Genomic DNA, 24,351 nt, shown 5'->3' on the forward strand with positions numbered 1-24,351 from the left:
GGACACACGGAGCCCAGGCATGTTCTGCCAGCACAATGGCAACTTATGAATAAGATCATACTTGTATTTGCATTAACACGGCTGGCTTCTCCAGGCAGTTTTACATAATCTCCTTTTCAATGGGGAAGGGTGTCATTTCCCCTTCATTTCATACAGCCCCGCTTTGAAAATGTAGGGAGGAAGTATTTAAAGAAAGTCCGCATTTTATGAAAGGGAAAATTGCCGGCGTTCCTTTGTGTGTCTCAGTAGGATTTGGATAGATTACTCATACTTAAAAAGGAAGGGAGCTTTTGCTTTCTCTTCCCCTTTTTTAAAAACTTGCATTAACATGATGTATTGACATATTACAAAATCCAGGGAATGCTGGAGAGAGAATCAACCGCGGCTTTGTCCACAAGTTGCAACAAATTCTTAAAACGTCGTCACCTTCTGAAATAAAATTGTCACATTTTGGATACAGGCAACTTTTATAAGGACTAAAGCTCCACTTCTGAGATAGGCACAACAGTGTGTCCTCTCTCTCTCTCTCTCTCTTGCTTTTTCTTTCTGTTTAAAAATGAATTCTCTTCTTTTTTGCTTTTTTTCCTCCCTTTTGATCCAATGAGCTGGGTACGAGTGCAGCACATTTGAACCATTTTCATAAATCAAGCAACTGGAATAGATTTTAATACAGAATTGTATTACTGCAGGAATGCCAGGCATGCAGGCTCGAAGCACTAACACTTCTATTAGTTGAATGGAAGCCAATCCTTTAGCTGTAAGCATATTAAAAGGAAAATAATTCCCCTGCCACATTTTGGGGGTCTCTGATGTCAAAAATCCTCCCTGAAGTAACTCACAACTTTTTTCCTGAGTTGTCCTTGTCTCAGGGGTGTTACAACTGGTCAGTCACACTCTGAGGAATACGTTTTACAGGAGACATTAAATCCCATTGAGCTGTTCTCCTCTCTCTGACATCCTTGGAGTAAAAATAAAGTCACGGAGAAGTAGAACATCAAGTTTCAGTGCTGGAAGACACTATCAGCTCCCACAAAGGCTTTCTATTCCTTCCAGGACCTATATTTATATTTGCTGATGACTCCTTGTCAATCTGACACTTGCTAATCAACCTTTGATGATAATTGTAATTCTTGCTAAGGACACTTCATCCTAGGAGGTCAAAAGGACATTTTGTACACTGGGATGCACTCTGTGCATGTGTGTGACTGAATCCATGGGCACATGTTTATATTTACAAGAGATGTTTATGCTAACACTTCTCTTTTTTTGGGGTAAATTTTTTTTATCATTCTCCTTTCCCTCATTTGCTGCTGTCATTTTGCATCTATGAAATGTTGCTCATTGCTAAATCATTACCAGAATTTAAAAGGGAGGGGTGAACTTGCTGCTCAAAACAGAAGGGAAAACACAAAATAAAATTTTAAAGGCGCTTTAGTAAAAAACTTGGTAAATATTCAGCTCTTAAAAAAAAAAAAAGAAAAAAGAGAAGGGTTTTTGTGAAATCAGTTGATAACATCTTCATCTAAATCCATTTATTATCTTCTATTTGAAAAGCACTTAGCTCAACAGGGCTTTGTGCCTGCACTGAGGTTTCCAGGTATCATCAGATCAAGAATCTTAAGCACGGATAAAACATAACAATGTTTGTTATTTTCTCCCTCCAAAAGGAAAGCAAATAACTTGAGGCATCTGACACTGATGGGGTAGACTAAGCCAATTGGGAGGCTTTTCATTTCATATTTTGGCACTGAATTTTATTCTTTTTTGAGCCCTTTTTGTCTTGACATTCCACAGGTTTTGGATGTGTTGGGCTAACCCCAGCCTACATCTCTGCAAATAATCAGATTTTGAATTTCAGATTTTGTCGTGTGGGTTCCCAACATTAGGAATTCAACCGGAGGATGGGTTTCTATTTGTCTGTGCCATTCCTTGGAGCACAGAGTCCTCTCCCAAGGACAGCACCATGGATCTGCTGCCAGGAGGCAGAAGGAGCTGGGCACAGGGGATTGAGGGCACTGCCCCTGCACGCCCCCTTCAATTGCCCTGGTCAGTCTGGTGTGCCAGCCTTGGAGGGAGAAGGGTGGAATAATCTGCAGGATAATCCCTTCCTGTAGGAACCTCAGCATCACCTCAGTGACTGGTACCCAGAGGCTGCTTCTGGCTCAAGAACTGACCTCAATCAGAGAGCAGAAAAGCAAATTATCTCCCTGCTTCCACAGTTTGCTCCCGAAGGACTCCAGAACCTTGCATAAACAAAAACTAATTATAATACACACACACACACACACACACAGAGACAAAAATTTAGTAGAAACTCAAAGCTCTGTTCGTGGGCTGAACAAAAAGGAAGCTGGAAGAGTGAATGTCACAGTGCCATCTACTGACGCCAGCCCCGAGCCTGGAGGGAGAACACCCAACTGCAGGGGGGGGGGAAAAATAAATAAATAAGGCTGGGAGTCTTGGAGGGATTATGTTTAAAGGAAGGAGATGACTGCTAATTAATGTGACAAGAGAGAAAGCCTCACCTACTGACAGGTTATTCATCCCACAAGTGTTAGAATCCTCCTCAGTGCTGTCTGCTCCCGTAATTCCTGGAGAAAGGCTCGTGCTGCAGGAACAGCTGACCAGAACCCTCAGTGCCAGCTCCCATCTTTCTGTTTTGTCTTGATGAGCTTTACACCAGAGGAGAATTACAGCCTGCTCTGTGGCAAGCAATTTGAAGGCATAAAGGAATGCAATTGTGGAATAAAACCCGCTCTGTGTGCTGTGAGATAACTTCACCTGACACAGAAAATGAGCGGTAACTCGGAGGCAGGTAGGAGCAACATGTAATCCAGTTGACATAAATGAAAAGATGATATTGGCAGAAAATTGGGCTGCGTGTGAATATAAAGGCTGTTGAATAACAGGGAATGGAAAATGACATGCTCAGCAGCAGCGAGGGAAAGATGAAAGGAGTTCAGAAAACATTTGTACGGGAGAAGCCAAGCACGAGTCAACAAAGGCTGGAATTCTCTGCTCCTCCAAGCAGAGCTGAGTGCTGCAGCTTCAGCCCTACCTGTGCTCAGGCTTGGCAAGTGCTAAAGTGTCAAAACAATCAGAGTTTGTTCTCTGGTTGCTAATGTGCCAGCTGAAGTGGAGGCTGAGATGTTCAGCAAAGCCATTACTAAGCAAAATGAGGCATCATCATCACCCCCTGTATCACTGTCAGTAATTCCGAGGTAAGAACGGAATGAAGGGCGAGCAGAGAGTGATTGGGGATGGGAAAGAAAAGCCAAGAGGTGAGGAGACTGCAGCATGTTGATTGAAAAAAAAAAAAAAAAAGAAAACTACTCTGTGTATTGAGAAGGGTCGTGTCAAGTATGAGAATTCAGGAGGAGGGAGAAGTGAGCACCTGAGCTGGGCTTGCTGAGATTCACCCCAGGTAGGTGGTGGCAGATGGAGCTGACATCCTGAGAGAGGCTGAGAGGTGAAAGTAATAATGAACAGCCTTCACAAGGTGAAAGCAGAAGAAATATTAGAGCTGTTACAGGAGAGCAAGCAGGAGATGCTCAGATTTATGAGTTCTTTTGGAGAGCAGCCATGGTTTGTCTTTATTTCCTAGTACCTGGTTCTTGATTTGAGCTTCGTCAGGTCATCAGATTGGTGCCATCAGCTCTGAAAGGTTCTCAGCCCTTCCTTTGGATCATCTAGCAGGCTCAAAATGAACATGTGGAGTGCAAGCACGATCTGCTTTGGGGGGAGCTGTCCTGAAAAGCAAAAGCAATGGAAAAAAGTAAGAAGGGAGAGAGAGAGAGAGAGAGAGAGAGAGGATTTTATTATGGCACCATCTGTCTCCTGGCTGTTAATATTTCTCTCCCCTCTTTGCAGTGATTCTGAGAACTGGGTTTCAGGATGATGCTGGATGGTTCCAGAAGGGACCATGGCCGTGGCTGTCCCTCCATGCAGAGCAGGGTCTGGCTGAAGGCCCCTGTGTGACATTGATCTCAGAAGTAACACACGGAGCAAGCCTTGCCTTGGAGGAGGGCCAGCAAGTGAATTCCAGCTTGGTGCTCCTTTTCTTCCTCTCATTCTCTTCTTCTTGCTTCACTTCATTCAAAGGTTTTAATGAGAGCCCAGACCTGTCTCAGGCTTTTGCTCAGCACCTGGGACAGGCTCCCACTGGATGTTACAGCACCCTGCCAAGGGCCCTGCTCTCAGATTTTTTCAGCTGACCCAGAGATTTCAAACAGCAGTTTCATTTTTCCTCTTTTAATTTAATTGGAGAACGTAAAAGGAGCTTTTGACTTTTACTGGTGGAACCCGAGGAGGACTGAAGCAGTTTAAACTTGACAGACCTTAATGGTGCAGGGCACCCTTCGAAACTTTTGTTTATCTCCTGTGAGCTGCTGAAGAGAGGAGGGAAACAAGGGAAGAAAAGGGAAAAAAAAAGAAAAAAAAGAAAAAAAGAAAAAAGGCAGCTTTTAGTTACTAAACCCCCCTCGTGGTATTGAATTCTAACCAAGTACATCCAGCCCTGCCAGCCAGAAATGCCAAAAGGAGGAAAGCTGCTGAATCAGAGGAGAATCAGGATTGGGAGGATGGTGGGGAATATGAGAGTAGCACTAGGTGAGTTCATTTGATAGACTTATTGCTGTTTTGTATTTGCACATCATCTGGGAGCAAACTTCTTGGGGTTTTTTTTGTTTTTTTTTTTTTATTATCGCTGGATTTTGTTCCTAAATTATTTAACAAATGTTTTCTGGGAGCCACTTGCAGCATATAGATGAGTTATCCCCAGCTACTTGCTGGTCTAAGGAATAAGTTCTGCAGCTCTGAGCTGAGCTTGCAAGATGCCAAATTTCTGAGCACCCTGGGCTGGGTTAAAGCAGGAATTCCTGGTGCTCTGCACCCCTTGGGTTCAAATCTTATTTGCAGGGAAAGGTTTGGGAGCATGGAAAGGTTTGGGAGCATGGAAAGGTTGGGAGAGCAGCAGCTTTTCCTCCTTTTGGAACTGTTTTGGGAGCATGGAAAGGTTTGGGAAGCAGCAGCATTCTCCCCCTTCTGGGACTGGTTTGGGAGCAGGGAAAGGTTTGGAAGCATGGAAAGGTTTGGGTGCTTTGGGATTTGGGTTATTTGGGATTATTGGGGGGTCTGGGCTGGTCCAGACCCCCCAAATTTACGAGGCAGTCACTTCTCAAGAAGAAAAATCTTTGACCCAAATGAAATCATCCCACTGCTGGTGGGAGCTCCAAGCAAGTGTGGTCCAGACCCCCCAGATTTACCAGGCAGTCACTTCTCTTTTATTTCTCAAGCAGAGCCATCTTTGACCCAAATGAAATAGTCCCACTGCTGGTGGGAGCTCCAAGCAAGGGCCCATTTCCCCGAAGACTTTATTGGGGTGCCAACCCAAAGCCAGCTGGATTTTGAGGCACCAAGCAGCCCCTGTGGCACATTTTCAGCTCATTTATTGTTTTGAAAAACGCCAGTCTGGTGGCATTATCAGGAAACCGAGGAGATAGGGCAGGGATGTCTTTGCTGAGCGTGGTTTGCTGCAGGAAGCCGTGCAGTCATCAGCTGATTAATGCCAATTTATTTAGGAATCGAGCCTGGCCGTGGCTGTCTGCCTCCCCAAAAGGTCCTGTGGTGTCCTTTCTCCACCCCACTCGCTGGAGCATGTTTGTAAAGTTGCTGTTGCATATGCTTGGGCAATAAAACATTTACAGCTATTTCAGAAATTGCTGCAGTAGGCAGTTTTCCTCATTAATTTGGCCATTCTGGATGGGGTTTCACGAGGTGTGAAGGCGTGCAGAGTCATACCTGACACTACCCCTGCTCCTGCTTGTAATGCCAACCTCCTTAAGGAAAAAATGAGATCAGAAGGGGATGTTTGAGAGGAAATGGAAGTGGCAGCTCCACTGATCCAGTGATCAGTCAGAAAATCACAAAATATCCTGAGCTGGGAGCGATCCACAAGGATCACCCATGTCCTGCTCCTGCAAATTTACTCTGATTGTTCTTTGCTTCTTCTTGCCCAAGACCTTGGAGACTTTAAAATACCTCCAGGAGCCTGCAGGGAGAAACGGGCTATAAAAATATAACAATAATGATTTCTTCCTCCCGCCTCCATCTGAGGAATCTCTGAGCGTGTTTCAAATATCAAAGAGCAAGAAACCCATTGTAGTGCTGTCCCCTGGGTAAAGGTGGGAAAAGGAGGCCCTGAGAGGTGGAAGGAATTGCACAAGGCTAAATGGAATCCCAGCAGCAGATCGGGAGACAGACCTGAGGCCAGGGTTTGGGTTTTGTCACCATTTTGGGGAGAATTTTTTTTTAAATCTGTGCCCAAACGCTTCGTATCTGGTCAAGATTTGGATGTTTCCTGCAGAAATAAGGCTTCTCTTCCATTTTAAAAGCGATGCCTGCACTAAAATGTAACTACCACAGTGACAAATCAAAGAATGCTCCGCTCCATCCCCTGTCCCAGAGCTGCACCTCAGCCTGGCTCTCCTGGAAATATTGAGACAGATGATGGATAGGGACAGGTCAAAGCTGAGGAGATCTGAATTATTCTTTTCATATCCCAAAAGAATGAGCTTGTGTTATTCCTCACTTTCAAATTTGCCCCAATTTATGGGGTAGATAAGGCTGGAATTTTGAAGGGCAGCATCACGAATTGCTTTTCTTATTGATCGAGCTTTTAATGTGCCAACAATGAAAACAATAAAACTTGCATTTAAAAACAAACATTTCTAGCACAGGAGCTGCATTAAAATGACACAAATTGCTTTTGTGGGCTGAATTCAACAGAACACCCATGAGGTTCCACTTAAAAACAACAAGCCAACAAAAATCAAATTGCATTGTTTTACAGGCAAACAAAATGGTGAGCACGCCTTGGGCTATGTTTTCAGCGTGTTTTCTTGGGAGATCAAAGCTTAAATCCCATTAACCCTTCAAATGTCAGCCTGGTGAGTTCCTTCCCTTTACCTCTGAGCTTCTGGGGCTGCCTTCAGCAGGGAGCCAGGCTGGATCTGCTGCTCTTCCTCCTCCTCCTCGTTTTCCCCACCAGCATCTCCACGGAAGCAGCACCTTGTAAGTAGGCAGAGTTCAAACAGCCCCTTCAGCCAGCCCTCACTGCTTCCCTTTCACTGACTCTGAGATCTGGCCAGAAGCCAGCACTCAAATACATTTATTTTGGTTTTTACCATTCACTGTGATGCCTCAGGTTTGGCTTTTCTATTTTTCAGGTTCTGTGCTGCTTTAGTGTGTGGGTCTGGGTTCACATCAGGGGATGCTGAGCTCTGGGCACAGAGCAGGGAGACAAAACAATTCCTGCTCCAGCTGGGCACCAAGGACAAATGATCCAAATCTCAGCCCAGGAGCACAAACACCGTGGGCTGGAGAGAGAAAAACAAGGATGGGACTGCATGGGCTAAAGCTGGAATGGGACAATGAACTGCAAGATGCAAATGGAGCAGAACTGATCCAAGGGAGAGACCCCGGGAGCGCTCGTGCATTTGGGACCATTTGGGTTCATCTTGGGTTCATTCTGGGACCATTTTGGTTCATCTTGGGCTCATTTTGTCACCATTTTGGGTTCATTTTGTGACCATTTTGGTTCATCTTGGGTGCATGTTGGGACCATTTTGTGACCATTTTGGGTTCATTTTGGTTCACCTTGGGTGCAGCCCTGGCTGGGCTCTTGTGCTGCCCAAGGTGGATCCATTGAGAATATTCTTTCAATAAATCCCTGCTTTATTCTTTAATTCTGTCCAGCCTCTGTTCTAGCTCAGCCTTCATTACTCCCTGGCAAGTGGCCGAATGAGGCTTTCTTGGCCAGAAGAGCCATTTTGGAGCAAATTAAGATTTGTTGGGTGCTTGTTAAAGACCTCTTGGGCATCAGGTATGCTGGTGATGGGTAGTTGCTCATAGTGAAGGAAAGCTGATTTATCTGGGGTTTGTCACCTGTGCCAACGACCAACGGGCATCTCTCTGTGCTTCCTAAATAAATAAATGCCCACAAGACGCCACTTCCTGAGGGTTTGCTCCTTTCTTGGGGACAACAAATGAATATTTTGCACAAATATTCCTGCTCCACGTGGTGGGCCAGATCCTAATCTGCCTTCGCCCTCATTTCCCTGCTCTGCTGGGGCCTTGCCTCTTGTGTAAATACAAAAACCCTTCCAAGCACTGTCAGTTCCAAATATCTGTGTGTCCACATGCATCACAAAGATCGGGGAGACAGAACAGATGCAGCATTTTGGGACTGGTTTGGGAGCAAGGCAAGGTTGGGGAGCATTGAAAGGTTGGGAGAGCAGCAGCTTCTCCCCCTTTTGGAACTGGTTTGGGAGCAAGGAAAGGTTTGGGAGCAGGGAAAGGTTTGGATGCTTTGAGATTTGGATATTTGGGAGAAGGGAAAAGTTTGGGAGCAGGGAAAGGTTTGGGAGCAGGGAAGCAGCAGCTTCTCCTCCTTTTGGAACTGGTTTGGAAGCATGGAAAGGTTGGGGAGCATGGACAAGTTTGGGGAGCAAGGTTTGGGGAGAAGATTTTCCCCCTTTTGGGACTGGCTTGAGAGCAGGGAAAGTTTTGGGATCATGGAAAGGTTTGGGATCATGGAAAGGTTGGGAAAGCAGCAGCAGCATTCTGCACTTTCTGGGGCTGGTTTGGAAGCATGGAAAAGTTTCAGAGCATGGAAAGGTTTGGGGAGCAGCAGAATTTTCCCCCTTTTGGAGCTGGTTTGAGAGCAGGGAAATGTTTGGGATCATGGAAAGGTGGGGGAGCAGCAGCTTCTCCCCCTTTTGGAACTGGTTTGGAAGCATGGAAAGGTTGGGGAGCAGGGAAAGGTTTGAGAGCATGGAAAGGTTTAGGGAGCAAGGTTTGGGGAGCAGCAGCATTTTCCCCCTTTGGGACTGGTTTGAGAGCAGGGAAACATTTGGGATCATGGAAAGGTTTGGGGAGCAGCAGCTTCTCCCCCTTTTGGGACTGGTTTGGGATCATGGAAAGGTTTGGGGAGCAGCAGCTTCTCCCCCTTTTGGAACTGGTTTGGGATCATGGAAAGGTTTGGGGAGCAGCAGCTTCTCCCCCTTTTGGGACTGGTTTGGGATCATGGAAAGGTTTGGGGAGCAGCAGCTTCTCCCCCTTTTGGGACTGGTTTGGGATCATGGAAAGGTTTGGGGAGCAGCAGCTTCTCCCCCTTTTGGGACTGGTTCGGGATCATGGAAAGGTTTGGGGAGCAGCAGCTTCTCCCCTCTGAATTTCTGGGAGATGTAGGATTTATCCCCCCCAGGCTGTGGTGATACTGAGAGTCCCATCAGATGCTCGAAGCATTTGGAAACTTGCCAGCAGCGAGGGGTCAAAAGGGAGGAATTTTTTTCCATGAAATCCATAAAAAAAAAAAAAAAAAAAAAGTAGAGCAAGGCAGGGGAAGAAGGAGGCTGAAGCGAGGAGCTGTGGCAGAGGTGGCTGCGGCCCAGCTCAGCCAGGAGCGAGCTGCACTTCCCCTCGCAGGGCCCCCTGTGCACATGCCAGAGCTGCCTGCAGCCCCGTGCAGCTCCAGTGCCAGCCCCAGCTGTGTGCAGCTGTGTCCAGCTGTGCCTCCCAGCCCCTCGCCGCTGGATTTTCACACAGGAACTGCCCCTTCCCAAAGGGCTCCCAGCTCATTGCTGCGGCCTGACAGTGTGGAGAGCACAGCCTGGCGTTGGGAGGGTGCTTTGGGGAGGTTTTACACCCCCAAATAAGTCACTTGGGGTTTTTCCCAGTCCCACACCCTCCTGCCCCCTTCCCTTTAGGAATGCCTCATCCTTGCTCTTCCTTTTCACCTCACTGCGTTTCCCTTCTGGAGGATTGGGATGTGAAGCCCCAGAAGGGCCAGGACACAAATCTGCTCTGTGACCAGGGACAGGACCTGGGGGAACGGCTGGAGCTGTGTCAGGAGGGGTTTTGTTGGATTTTAGGACAAGATTCTCCCCCCAGAGGGTGCCAGGCTCTGAGCAGCTCCCCTGGGAATGGGCACCAAGGCTCCAGGACAATGCTCTGGGGCACAGGCTGGGATTTTGGGGATGGGGAAGGGTCAGGAGATGTTCTGGAGGACCCTTGTGGGTCCCTTCTCACTCAGGATATTCTGTGATTCCATGGAATCAGAGCCCCAGGGCCGTGTCCTCCTAAACACCTGCAGGGACACTCTCCCATGGGATTTGTCACCCTACGGTGCCCACGTTGCATGGCAGAGTCCCCAAATCCCCAAATCTGTGCTACAAACTGCAGGCACAGAATAAAATCTCCCTTTTTCCTTAAATCTGTGCTACAAACAACAGGCAAAGAGTAAAATCTCCCTTTTTCCTTAAATCTGTGCTACAAACAACAGGCAAAGAGTAAAATCTCCCTTTTCCCTAAATCTGTGCTACAAACTGCAGGCACAGAATAAAATCTCCCTTTTTCCTTAAATCTGTGCTACAAACAACAGGCAAAGAGTAGAATCTCCCTTTTCCCTAAATCATTCCTACAAACTTCAGGCACAGAATAAAATCTCATTTTTTCCCAAATCTGTGCTACAAACAACAGGCACAGAATAAAATCTCCCTTTTTCCTTAAATCTGTGCTACAAACAACAGGCACAGAATAAAATCTCCTTTTTCTGTCTTACAAACTGCAGGCACGGAATAAAATCTCCCTTTTCACCCTTGATGTGCAGGTGCTTCACAACAAATGGCATAAACCCAAGGAAAATGAGAAAGAAGAGAAGAAGAAGAAGAATATTTGAAATGTTTTTATTATTTTAGAGGCTGGCTGGTGATTGGATTGGATGATTTTAAGGGTTTTTTCCCAAGCTGAATGATCCCATGAAGTTTGCTGGATAATGTTAAAGGAGAATCTCTCACTCAGGAGCAGAAGGTACAGAAGTTTTGTTATTTTCACTCCTATTTTTACTTGATCCTAAATCTGTGAGGAGGAAAACTCCATTTTACCAGGGGTGGGAAAAAAAAAAAAGTACAAACAAAAACCCCCAGTCTTTTCCAATGTCTTTATTTCTGGCAGTTTGGGGATATTCAGGAGTGGCAGAGTTTGTTCTTGCATATAGGAAAGTTTTATTGCTTCCCCTTCAGTGCAACCTGGGCTGTGTCTGTCCCCTCAATTTCCCCTTTTGCTACTGGGACGAGGAAACGAAGAGAAAGGAGGGAAACACCAAAAAAAAAAGCAGCAAAAAAACCCCAATGGAAACCCAAATCTACCTCCAGACAGCTGATTCTGCCTTCCCATACACGATTTGAGAGGAGCTGGGCGGGGACTGCCTGTGCCACCCTCTGCCAGGGGTTTTGTCTCTGCAGCTCTCGCAGCTCTTGCAGAGACTTGTCCCAAAAAATTCACATAGCGCAGCCAGACCTGCCAGGAACGCTGCTCTTTCCTTGGTTTTCCAGGGGATTTCAGGAGCACGGGGAGCTGCCTGGAAACCCAGATTGCAGGGAGAATTTCCCTGCACAATGGGCTGCATTCAAAGAGGTTTTCTCCAAATGCGGCGCGGCGGCCAAGTCCAATTTCCAATGAAAAATTAAAAATGACTAGATGAAAAATCATTAAATGAAAAATTTCCAAATATTAAATGAAAAACCATTTCGTTTTGTATGATTTTTTTTCCTTTTTTTTTTCCTCCTAATCCCATCATCATTTTCTGAACCCCTCTGCTGGTTTGAAATGCAGCTCCTTGCCCTGGTGCCACCGTGCATGGAAGAAAGGCTGACCTGGGCACTGGGTGGGGCAATGCCAGGATTCCCAAAGTCCTTCCAGTCCAATCCCTGCTCTGAGGCTGCTTTTCAAGGAGTTGGGAATATCCCTGTTTTGCCCTTGCTGTAGGATGTCCTTGCACGGCGGCCAAGTCCAATTTCCAATGAAAAATGCAAAATTATCAAATGAAAAATTTCCAAATGCTAAATGAAAAATCATTTCGTTTTGTATGATTTTTTTTTCCTTTCTCCCCCCCTAATCCCAAAGCATTTTTGTGCTCTGAACCCCTCTGCTGGTTTGAAATGCAGCTCCCTGCCCTGGTGCCACCGTGCATGGAAGAAAGGCTGACCTGGGCACTGGGTGGCACAATGCCAGGATTCCCAAAGTCCTTCCAGTCCAATCCCTGCTCTGAGGCTGCTTTTCAAGGAGTTGGGAATATCCCTGTTTTGCCTTTGCTGTAGGATGATGGATGTGCTTTCCACAGTGGAGAATTTGGGTTTCGCTTCCGTCTGAGGGTTGCTGTGATGCAGCACAGAAACACCATCCCCTCATGGGGTGCTGGTGGTGCTTTTGGGGTGGGAATTTGGGATCCCACCCCTCTGGAGCTCCCACAGGGACGTCCTGGACTCTCCTTTACCCCACGGACACGCTGAGCTTGGCCAAGCTGAGCTTTTCCCCACGTTCCCACACCCCATTTCTGGTCAGGAAAGTCAATATCTTGGCTTTTTTCCCTTTTGGGATTGCCAGGAAGTGAAGACATCAAACAAGCAGGACCTGGTGGGCTCCAGAGGCGTCCTGGAGCCATTAGATATGGCTGGCATTTGATCCAACAACTGAGGCTTTCCTGGTTTATTGATTCCCCCTCTCCGTGCCCGTGCACGCACAATGGGCCCCATTATCCACCCCAGAGAAGGGCAGATGTTTCCCACCCCAAAAAATTCATTTCTCTCGGGCTGACACAGAGAGGACCTCCAAGGTGCACGTTTCTGGGGTTTATGGACATTTGGGGAGCAGAGAATTCCCTCATTGCACGGTTTGCTCACGTTCCCATCAGGAGTAAAAGCTGGGATGGTGGAGGGGAGCGGCTGCTCTCAGCTGGAGCCTGCTCAGGGCTCTGGGCATGGGCACACCTGGGCTTTGGGAGAGGCTTTTTTCCATTAAAATAATCTCCTGATTGTTGGTGTTGGTAAAAAAAACGCTCTTGGAGGGGATGGGATTGGTGTGCAAGTGGTTAAAGGGGGATCTCTGGGTGTAAAAAGGGAATTCTGGGTGTAAAAGGGGTTCAGATAGGTCTGAAAGGGGAACTTTGGGTCTAAAAGGGAATTCGAGGTTTAAAAGGGGTTCAGCTAGGTCTAAAAGGAGATCTCTGGGTCTAAAAGGGAATTCAAGGCTTAAAAGGGGTTCAGCTAGGTCTGAAAGGGGATCTCCGGGTCTAAAAGGGGATCTCTGGGTCCAAAAAGAGAATTCAAGGTTTAAAAAAGGGAATGTGAGGTTTAAAAGGGGTTCAGTTGGGTCTGAAAGGGGATCTCTGGGTCTAAAAAGGGATCTTGGGTCTGAAAGGGGATTTCTGAGTCTAAAATGGGATCTCTGGGTCTGAAAGAGGATCTCTGGGTCTAAAAAGGGAATTCTAGGTTTAGAAGTGGTTCAGCTAGGTCTAAAATGGCATCTCTGGGTCTAAAAGGGGGATCTCTAAGTCTAAAAGGGGATTTCTAGGTGTAAAAGGGTCTGAAAGGAAATCTCTGGGTCTAAAAGGGAACTCTAGGTTTAAAAGGGGTTCAGTTGGGTCTGAAAGGGGATCTCTGGGTCTGAAAAGGGATCTCTAAGACCAGAAGGGGATTTCTAGGCCTAAAAGGGGATTTCTAGGTCTGAAAGGGAATGTCTGGGTCTAAAAGGGGCAAAAAAGGGAAATTCTGATGTTTTCCAGGTGTGCAAAATGGGATCACGTTCTCCTGCAATGAAGTGGAAGCAGAGAACACCTAATTTCTAAATATGAAGCCGCCAAAATATTGATAAAGGAACACTTTTCATTGAAGCTGTTGCCTCCCTGTGAAAAACCATTGTTTTGGAAAAGCCCACCAATTTATTGACTCTTTCAACTCAAGAAGGAGCATTCCTGAGGTGGAGGTGTGCTTTCCATCCTCTTCCAAATTAAATGCTCCAATTACCCATTTGGAAATAACTTTTCCATTTCTGTATAGCACGAATACTTTTTTTTTTTTTTTTTTTAAAAAAAGTCAAAATAGAAATGGAGTTTCTTTGGATCTTAGTTGGAGCTGGGCAAGAAATATTTTGTGTGGGAACTGAGAGGATCTTTGAGCCCTCTCAACCTTTTGAGCCCTCCTCCTTCTGATTTTCCAAAATCCACCTCAAAAATGTGGGGGGGCGGGGGGGAGGGAAAAAAACCCCAGAAATGCAGGAGAGATTCCAGCTTACAAGGAGCAGCTCAGTGTGAAGGTCAGCTCTCCGTGTTCTTGCGCAGCACGTGCCAGAATATTTCACTGCTGGGACAGAAAGTCTGTATTTAAGCGGCAATAACTCACGGGAGGGACTGACAGGCTGGAATGCACCTGGTTCGGGCCGCTGGTTGCTAATATCATTCCCAGTTTTCCCCGCTGAAAGGCAGCTGGGATAGTTTATGGGATGTCCAGCTTTTCTTAGGGCTGTTTCACTTTAAATATGCCCCCAAATTTAAACTCGTGGGGTGGGATCCCCCGAGGGACAGATCAATTCAGGAGCGAGGTGGAAAAGCCTCTGTGTTTCCCACGTGGCTGTGCCAAACTTGTCCCTTTAAGGACACCCCCCAAAAAACCACCCAGAACCTCCCCAAAAATCACCAGTTGCTTCTGGAAATCGAGGCCAAGCTCCCGAGCTGGCAATGTTGTTTAAAAACAAAGGGCCTCGATGAGATGAGAATTATTTTAACACTTGGGAACGCTGCCAAGTCATTTCCTTCTCCTTTATTGATTTTTTCCGTTGCCAGTAAATATATCTGCGGCAGCAGGATGAAAGGAGAGGGGGGGAAAAGCAAAGTGTTAAAAAGGAGACTGAAACAAGATATGTGCCCTGAACCTCTGAGAAAGGAGGAGGACATTTTAAGGCAGAAGGAAGCAGGGGATTCATGGAGGCATTTCACGGGGTTAGACGTGGTAGCAGACAGCCCAATATTATTTTCCTTGCCTGATCCTTTACTTAGATTGGCTCCTGTTTCTTCCCCTCATTGTGCAGTCCCTGTGTGAGCTGCTCTCCGTGCAAAGACATTCCACCTACATTCCTTTGCCACCGGCTGAGAGGAGGGGGGAGTGCAATTATGTGGGCAAGCGAGACACAAAAGGCTCTGCTCCACAGCTCAAGCTCATAAACTTCAGTTCACTTTTTCCCCTTAAAAAAAAAATATTTAAAACCCCTCAAAAAACCAACCAAAAAAAAAAAACCAAAAAAAAAACCCCAAAAACCCACAAGGCTCTGTTCCTCTCCTACCAGCCTGCAAGTGAAGGGTTTGGAGCTGGAACCATCCTACCTATAAATATTTCCCTCCCCAGCACTCTGTAGAATAAATAGGTTTTGATTTTTTGGCAGCATCCACTCTTCTCTCTGGTTTTTTTTTTGTTTGTTTGTTTTTTGTTTTTTGTTTTGTTTTTTTTTTTTTTGTTTTTTTTACCTGCATCTTCTCTGTGCTAATCCCAGAATCCCAGAATGGTTTGTGTTGGGAAGGACCCCAAAGATCCTCTCATTCCAACCCCTGCCATGGGCAGGGACACCTTCCACTGGAGCTGGGAACAGATTGATTGAAAAGTTCCTGGGATTGAAAGGCGTCCCAGGAACACCTTCCACTGGAGCTGGGAACAGACTGAAAAGGTCCTGGGATGAAAAGGCCATAGGTGAATCATTTTCCAGGGGTATTTATGTCATAACGTTTATTGGGATCTAATGGGGGCCATTACGGCATTTATCCAAGCAGTTTCCAGGCTGCAGGTGTGACCCTGCTTTTCTCCATCCTGGAGGGTTGTGTGACCATCCTGGGCATGTCCCACCACCGGCACCTCTGGGAGGAGGCCTGGAGCTGTCTCTGAAAGCCCTGGGGGACACAAAAACCCAGCGGTGGTGAAATCCTCCAGCTGAGGAAGCCGCGGTGCGGAACCAACTCTTTGGGAGCTCACACGAGCTGGATCTTTTCCAGGTGAGCATCCTCAGGGCTGGGAGCAGGGCAGGGTTTTGTTGTCCCACTTGTGAGCTCTGAGCTTCATTAGCTGGGCTCTCTCCATGAGCAGGGCTGTGGAAATGCTGCTGCCCTGCTCTCCTTATTGATTTCTGTGCCCCTGCACTCCTTCTTCCCATTTTGTCTAATAAGCAAATTTCATTACCTGACTTCACAATTTTTCCTCTGGGCCATTAGAATTGCTTGACTGTATTCCTGGCAGAGCCCTTAATTAGAGATGGATCAGAACTGATGTCATTAAAGTGATCCATTAACCACACTCTTCCTTTCACTCCAAATGCAGGTGGCTCACAGAAAATGTGACCTGGATCCAAATGGCCACTGAGTGCTGAGCCCCAAACCTCCTCAGACAGCAAAAAATGGAGAAGAAAAGTCAAATTTAACCTTCCACAGGTCGTGCCTCAGTTGTCCTGACACAGGAAACATTTCTAGGTTTATCCTGCAACCAGAGCATTTGTGGGGTGTAAATTATTTCATTTCTCACTGTGCTTTTTGGAAGGCTGGGCCTTTACTCCAACAAGGTAAAACTGTTATCATTTTTCCTCTAGTCACATAAAAAAATCTTCTGAGACACAGCTTTCTTCTTTAGGCATCCTTGAGAGCTCTCTGGAAGCCGGTCCAGCTTTTATATTTCCCTATAAACCCCAATTAGGTTGGACTCCATATGCTGAGAGAGACATTTTGGCTTTCTGCTGCCTTGTCCAGCAGCCTGGCACTTGCTGAAATAAATTACAGCTCTCTTTTGAGCTGGACGTGGCCAGAGGTGGACACAGAGGAGCTGAACATGATGATCTCAGAAGAGATGCTCTGAATTAAGCAGGAGGTTGCTAAGCCACGAGACTGCTGCAGTCTCCAACCAAAGTTACAGCGCTGAGTCCTTGCACAAAATGGGCTTTTCCAAGCAAAAAACGTCTGCAAGGACACAGCCTGGGCTGGTTATGGCTGGAAAAAACTCCTGAAGTCACCCAGGGTTTCATCTTGCACCTCGTACAGCATCCACCAGCAAAACCAAAGAGCATCCCTTGCCCCAAAATCTGGAGCCTGAGACTGAACTCTGCCCGGCTCCCTGCTTATTTTTATTTATATAGACATTAAAATAAAAATCATGTTTTATTTCCCCCATTCTTCATGGGCTGCCCCAGTTTTTCCCCGAGGATGGCTCAGTGCATATCTCACATCATCATTTCGAGGGCTGAGACTGGGTGGGCTTTAAGGTCCCTTCCAACCCAAACCATTCTAGCATTTTATGATCTTTCTAGAAAGTTTTTCCCACCTCTCCACCAGCCAGAGAGGGTTAATTTGGCCTTTCCCTGGACCTAGCAGGGCAGCACCTGCTAGCAGGGTGGGGCGTTCCCTTATACAGCTTGTCAGAGGCAGATTATTATTATTATTATTATTATTATTATTATTATTATTATTATTATTATTATTATTATTATTATTATTATTATTATTATTATTATTATTATTATTATTATGTGAAATCACACGTTCCTTTGTCTGTGTCCTACCCCACAACCTTCAATCCAGCCTTGCTTGGTCTCTCAGCCCTCGCTGCCAATTTTGCTGCTTTCCCCTGTTTGCAGAAACCTTAACTCTGTGTTTGAATTGGCCTGCAGGATGTGTTTGAGGAGGACCAGGGACTGAACAAAAATGGGAGCCTCTCATCCCCCCAAAAAAGAAGTGTAATTTGCCTTTAAAGGCTCTTAAACAGCAAACACATTCTGTCTGATCCTCCTTAATAAAGTATCCCAGCAGTGCTACAGTGCCTTATTTGAGGTCTGTGCAGTCTCATTAAATTTGATGTGTCACAGAGGGCTTGGACATGTGAAAAGGAGGCTGCAGGAACCAGGATTGAAGTTTGCCAGATTTGCTAAGGGAAAAATGATTCATTATGGCTTTTCAAAATGGACAGACACCCTTCAGGCTCCCCGCTCCGCTGACGGCGAGAGCAGCGATGGCGGCGCGGCCACCGCAGCCTGCAGATTTAACCCTTATTAACAGCTGCTCCAATTAAGGATTCGGTTTGATCTGGGGAGATGTGCTCACCCTCGTGTGCTCCCAGTGAGGGAGAGGAAGGTTATTAAAGATTGAAGGGCTGGATGGTGCGGAGGGAGCGCGGGGAGGAGGGCGGAGGCTCCAGGGTGTGCTCAGGTGCTGCAGAGCCAGGACAGATGCTCAGAGCACATCCTGCATCCCAGAGCCTTGGCAAAGGGACAGGAGGTGCTGGGAAGTGGTTTTGGGCCACCCCTGAGGCGTAGCTCTGGTTTGAGGCTGGACTGTGCTGGTGCCATGGGGCTGAACAAGGACCACGTTGGTGGAGCCGTCTCCTCCTCATCTCCATGCAGAAGAAGAGATTTCCTTCCTTCCCTTCCTTCCTTTCCTGTGGGACACTTTCCTCCCTTTCCTTCCTTTGCTTCCTTTTCCTTTCTTCCTTTCCTTCCTTTCCTTCCTTTCCTTCCTTTCCTTCCTTTGCTTCCCTTTCCTTTCTTCCCTTTCCTTTCCTTCCTTCCTTTCCTTTCTTTCCTTAATTTCCTTCATTTCCTTCCTTTCCTTCCTTTGCTTCCCTTTCCTTTCTTCCCTTTCCTTTCCTTCCTTTCTTTCCTTTCTTTCCTTAATTTCCTTCATTTCCTTCCTTTCTTTCCTTTCTTTCCTTTCTTTCCTTTCTTTCCTTTCCTTTCTTTCCTTCCTTTCCTTCCTTTGCTTCCCTTTCCTTTCTTCCCTTTCCTTTCCTTCCTTCCTTTCCTTTCTTTCCTTAATTTCCTTCATTTCCTTCATTTCCTTCCTTTCCTTCCTTTGCTTCCCTTTCCTTTCTTCCCTTTCCTTTCCTTCCTTTCTTTCCTTTCTTTCCTTAATTTCCTTCATTTCCTTCCTTTCTTTCCTTTCTTTCCTTTCTTTCCTTTCTTTCCTTTCTTTCCTTTCCTCTCTTTCCTCCCTTTCCTCCCTTTCCATCCTTCTCTATTCAGGGGGATCTCCTGGAGATCTGGTTTCACAGATTTGTGCCTTGTGGGGCTCAGTAGGTGATGCCTCTGGGGCACAAGACCCTGTTGATGCTTTGGAGCTTGAGTTCCAATCAGTTCTCACCCAACTGATGCGGATCATTCCCTTAAGAGCTGGACCCTTCTGATGCCTTAAGGTTGAGCTTTCGTATTTCCCAGCCTCTGCGCTGCATTGGTGTGTGACTCTGAACTCCATACAAAGTGTCACCAAGTTCTCCCCACAGCTCAGCCCCACAGAACAATCCTTGTCCAGCCCCAGAACCAAGGACACCGCTGCAGCTCCAGCCCAAAAAGTGCAAACAACAGAGAACTGAGCAATAAACAACAGAAAATTGAACAACAGAGAGCAAACTGGGAGGATGGGACTGCATCACCTGGAGCTGGAATTGGACAATGAATCCAATGTGGAAATGGACCAAAACTTATAAAAATGTGAAAACTCGTGACTCTGAGTCCATCTTGGGTGTAGCCTTGGCTGGGCTCTCATACAGCCCAAGGTGTGTCCTGTCCTTTAAAACCCTTTTAATAAATCCCCACTTTATTCTTTAACTCTGCCCCGCCTCCGTTCCAGGCAGACTCTCAATACATCACCTCCAGCTCAGGATTCTGTGATCTGGGCATAAAAGTGGCTCAATCCTGAAGGAAACATCTCAGGTACCTCCCCTGTGCTTTTCTGGTTTGTGCTTTTCTCTCTGCACCTTTTCTGTGCTGGGTGAGGAGGAGGCAGGGGTGGAAGGTGGTGCGGGGATGGTGCCAGCACAGGGTGATGATGTTTTGGAATACAGTAAAAAACAGCTTAGGAGGGACACCTAAAAGGAAAGTGAGCATAGCTGGATGCTGTCCTGGGCCAGTGACTCCAGGAGCAGCAGGAATGAGGGAATTTAGGGATTCCCACACTGCCCTTGTGATGGGAGCAGTGACCCAGCCAGGACTGAAGGCATGGAAACCTTCACTTCACCTTTAGGTGTTACCTTTGGGCAAAAGGCTGCAAAAATGAGCAACAGGCTCCTCACACATTGCACCCCCTTCCTCTCCCTCTGAGAGCCTGCAGCCTAAAATTTACAATAAAGCCACATTTCAAGTCAGGACACCAGAGGGAAAAAACAAAAGGAGAGGCAGGAAAGCTGATCTGGGGGATCCATGTCTATTCCTTAGGATAGCAACAAAAAGGAGCCAACCCACCATGGGGGATTTCTTGATGCTGCAAAGAATTCTCCTGATTTGTGGCATCTGAGTGAGGGGGCCAAAAAGAAAAAACATTTGTGCTTTTAAAAAGGTTGTAAATCACGCCCCGAATGTTCACCATTTACATTTTAAGTGAAATAGGATGTCAAACCATTTTGCTTTATGTTTATTTTCAAATACCGTACGCTTTACTGTCCACTTTCTGCAGTGCCTGTGCCATTTAAATCATATTGTATATAGCCCAAGATGCAGGGGAATATAAATCTCCCAGGGTGTGTGTATACACCAATTATTCTTGGGAAATGCAGCCAGCCAGAGTTCACAGTACCTGAGATACACGAATTCAGTGGCCATGATATTTCTGGGCACCTTTTTAGTGGGGGGGGATTCCTGCCCAGCATAGATTTAAGGGTAAATCCACCAGGTTTGGTGGTGTGCGATGCAGGTTAAAAAATGCATGCAAAATGAGATATTTTAATTTTAGGGAGCAAATTTCAGCTGTAGGCACATACAGATGCTGCGTGATAAATAAAGTCTCTCAACTGCATATTTAAACAAAGCATTAAAGCCTTCACACTTCCTGTTGGAGAAGTATTTTATTCCTTCCCCTTTATTTATACAGCGTGGCAGCAAGAGCAGGAATAAATTTCATCAGCTTCTCGCTGCCTCATCGCCAGCAGAGACACAGAGGAACAAGATGAAACATTGTTCAAATAAAATGTGAATTTAACTCGCATGCCTTGTCCAGTAAAACACGGCGGGACCTGGAGAGGGAGAGGGGCCAGGGGAGGGATGCTCTGGGTGTGGGCCAGCACTGCACGAAGAGTTGGAATATTTGGTGGGTGCAAATCCTGCTCTGCCTTTGGTGGGGGTACCAGGATGCAGGATTTGTGCTGGGCTCCATCCCTGGGAGCAGGCACAGCCATTTCCTGGGTGCTGGAGCTGGGGAAATTTGGTTTTTCTTGTAGCTGTGCCTCCTTTTTGCTTCACTCAGCTTTTAACAAGGTGGGAGTTCCCACCAGGGTGCTCTGTGCTGTCCCATCTCTGGCCTTCCCTGAGCTCGTGTCTTTCCTCAAAGCTTTGCTTCTGTTCCAGCCTCCCCAGAGTTTGAATACTTGGTGGGTGTAAATCCTGCTCTGCCTTTGGTGGGGGTACCAGGATCCAGGATTTGGGCTGGGATCCCTCCCTGGATCCATCCTGGGAGCAGGCACAGCCATTCTCTGGGTGCTGGAGCTGGGGAAATTTGGTTTTTCTTGGATCTGTGCCTGGTTTTTGCTTGACTCAGCCTTTAACAAGGTGGGGGTACCAGGATCCAGGATTTGGGCTCAGCTCCATCCCTGGCTCCATCCTGGGAGCAGGTACAGCCATTCTCTGGGTGCTGGAGCTGGGGAAATTTGGTTTTTCTTGGATCTGTGCCTCCTTTTTGCTTCACTCGGCCTTCAACAAGGTGGAGGTACCAGGATCCAGGTTTTGGGCTGGGATGCCTCCCTGGATCCATCCTGAGAGCAGGCACAGCCATTCCCTGGATGCTGGTGCTGGGGAAATTTGGGTTCTCTTGGAGCTGTGCCTGGTTTTTGCTTCACTCAGCCTTTAACAAGGTGGGAGTTCCCACCAGGGTGCTCTGTGCTGTCCCATCTCTGGCCTTCCCTGAGACTGGGTCATTTCAGCTGTTCCTCAAAGGTTTGCTTCTGTTCCAGCCTCCCCAGAGTTTGGATATTTTGTGGCTGTAAATCCTGCTCTGCCTTTGGTGGGGGTACCAGGATTTGTGCTTTGGGCTGGGCTCCATCCCCGGCTCCACCCTGGGAAGGATGGCACAGCCATTTCAGCCGCTCCTCAAAGCTCTGCTTCTGTTCCAGCCTCCCCAGAGTTTGAATATTTTGTGGGTTTTTCATTACTGAATATTTTAAATCCTGCTCTGCCTTTGGTCAGGCTGTGGCCTCTCGTGTCTTGCAGGTGACCCAGGATTGAGGGTGACCCCCCTGCCCTGCGGGAGCCCCCGGCCACGCTGCTGGGGCAGAAAGGGCAGGATCTGTGCCCAGTTTGTGCTTTCTGGACAGAAGGAACTCGCTGTGTTCTCAAGGAAAAATATTTCCCTACACCAGCAGTGTAATGAGAGGTTTGATTGCCTCGCCTTGAAAAGAGAAACAGGGGGGGAAATCTGTGTGGGAAACAGGGGGAAAAATCCATGTGGGAAACAGGGGGAAAATCCATGTGGGAAACAGGGGGAAAATCCATGTGGACTGACATCACCTGAGCTGCTCAGGTGGAAATGGCCAGGTGAGAGCAGCACTGGAGTCATCCCTGCCCTCTACAAGGCCAGGAAAATCAGAGCCATTGGGAATTGGATGTGCTCTGCCCTAATTTGTACCTGTCTGCCTCGCAGTGGAGCTGGAAACTCAGCTCAGAGGCAGTGCTGGATCCTCCCTGAGCCACCCTCCTGGTTAATTAAAAGATATTCTCCCCTATAGCTCCTAGCCCAAATCCCATTTGCCAGGCTCTCTCATGGGCAAAGAAAGGCTGAAATTCAAGCTGGAAGGGCTAAATAGATCCACATTGTGCTGTGGAAAAAGAAAAAAAAAAACAACCAAAAACCCAGCCCACATCCCAATTCAGTTAGCTGCTTAAAACACTGCCTTGCTTATTGCCATTGTTGGAAAACCTCATAAATCATGAGATTACTTTCTCAGGGCCTGTCCTAGGAGCTGTCCTGAGGGTGGGGAGATTTAGGCAGCGCAGGAAATGGGGATAAATGGGGATGTTGGCTCAAATCAGTGGCCGGGAGTGAATCCCCCCCAGCCCCAGGGACCCCCAAGGCCCAGCCTTGCACACCAGGGGAGGATTGTGGAGCCTCCAGAGCATTTTAGGGAGCACTTGCAGGGCTCTGCTGCTTTTGTGTCTCACATTTAGTGTGGCTGAAGGGGCTCTGCAGTCACCCAGATCCGGGGATGCTGCTGAAATTTGGACACATTCACATTATTCTGCTTTGTATTTCCTAAAGGAGTAGAATATTTTCTGTTCCTCAGCTCTTTAGCATCCTGAGGTCCAGCAGCTCTTGGGATTGAAATTGGAGTAGAAGAGATTCCTGTCTTGGACTCGGTGCCTGTGTTGTGCTTCCAAAATCCCAGTGATTGAGGAGCTCTCCTTAACAGCTGTACAGGTGCACGTGCTGAAAGAAGCGATGGGTTGTCATTCCAGCCCAACTTCTGCTCGTGTCAAAGGTGATATTCTGATAAATAATCAAAATGGATTGATTTCGGGAAAACTGAAAAGGATTTATCCCCACTAGGATAAATGGTGAAGCCCTTCCTCTAAAAATCTCATTATTTTTGAAAATCAGGAGTTTTTCTTCAGAGTATTCCTGTTGGTTTAATCTGTTGCATTCTGCAGGCACTGAGTTTGACCCAAAATCCCCTTTTTTCCCTAGAAATCAGCTGCATTGAGCTGAAGCTGCCCCTCCATCAGTGGCACAGGGCTGCCAGGGCAGTTTCACCCAAAATCCCCATTTTTTCACAGAAATGAGCTGCATTGAGCTGAACCTGCCCCTCCAGCAGTGGCACAGGGCTGCAAGGGCAGTTTGACCCAAAATCCCCATTTTCCCCCTAGAAATGAGTTGAATTGAGCCTTCCAGCAGTGGCACAGGGCTGCCAGGGCAGTTTCACCCAAAATCCCCATTTTTCCCCTAGAAATGAGCTGAATTGAGCTTTCCAGCAGTGGCACAGGGCTGCCAGGGCACTTTCACCCAAAATCCCCATTTTTCCCCTAGAAATGAGCTGAATTGAGCTGAATTGAGCCTTCCAGCAGGCTGCCAGGGCAGGTTTCTCCTGGTGTGCCAGTGGGAGAGCCCTGCCCAGCCCTGCCAGGGACCTGTTGGGTCTTTTAATCCCTTTTTCTGCCTTCATCTGGCTGCCTGGCAGAGGCTTTGAGGATGAGATGGGCTCTGTGTGTGTGAAGTGCTGAGCACCACGGGCTCCTGCCCCACTCTGGGGCTGGCACTGAACCCAGGATGGATCCAAGGATGGATCCAAGGATGGATCCAAGGATGGATCCAAGCCCTCCCTTCCTGCCAGCAGAGCAGCACCTGGGCCTAAATTTAGCTCCAGACCTGCCACGCTCTTCAAGCCAAACTGGGACAACCCTGATAGGAGCAGCTCAGAGATAAAATATTCCAGGTCTTTCTCATTACAATTCTCCTCATGCAAGATTATCTTTGATTTTCTTTTTTTTTTTTTTTTCCACAGCTCCTCCACACTGGCA

At 47.1% G+C, this 24,351-nt stretch overlaps 3 long non-coding RNA genes across 7 annotated transcripts in view; 2 read left to right on the forward strand and 1 right to left on the reverse strand.

Moving 5' to 3' along the window:
- The window catches only part of LOC136565711 (uncharacterized), a 22,785-nt gene extending 19,926 nt beyond the window's left edge, over positions 1 to 2,859 (reverse strand). Inside the window, exon 1 of one of the 2 annotated variants that reach the window (XR_010784908.1) lies at positions 2,526 to 2,859. This is a non-coding gene — a long non-coding RNA (uncharacterized lncRNA). The remainder of the gene's footprint in view (positions 1 to 2,525) is intronic. The other variant, XR_010784907.1, reaches the window with a different exon arrangement.
- On the forward strand, positions 2,519 to 13,889 carry LOC136565710 (uncharacterized). Of its 4 annotated transcripts, none has more exons than XR_010784905.1 (5): positions 2,519 to 2,815; positions 3,871 to 4,608; positions 6,851 to 7,882; positions 10,670 to 10,869; positions 13,622 to 13,889. It is a non-coding gene; the product is annotated as an uncharacterized lncRNA (long non-coding RNA). The 4 variants fall into 4 exon arrangements; XR_010784906.1 differs by lacking the exon at positions 2,519 to 2,815 and having other exon boundaries at positions 2,824 to 4,608; positions 6,851 to 7,071; positions 7,227 to 7,882; XR_010784904.1 differs by lacking the exon at positions 2,519 to 2,815 and adding an exon at positions 2,824 to 3,221.
- Positions 13,890 to 15,399: 1,510 nt separating this feature from the next.
- LOC136565712 (uncharacterized) lies at positions 15,400 to 17,686 on the forward strand. Its single transcript, XR_010784909.1, has 2 exons — positions 15,400 to 15,874; positions 16,197 to 17,686. It is a non-coding gene; the product is annotated as an uncharacterized lncRNA (long non-coding RNA).
- The last annotated feature ends 6,665 nt before the right edge of the window (positions 17,687 to 24,351 follow it).

Source organism: Molothrus aeneus, chromosome 22 (assembly GCF_037042795.1).
Source record: "Molothrus aeneus isolate 106 chromosome 22, BPBGC_Maene_1.0, whole genome shotgun sequence".
In the NCBI taxonomy this organism is placed as follows: Eukaryota; Metazoa; Chordata; class Aves; order Passeriformes; family Icteridae; genus Molothrus; species Molothrus aeneus.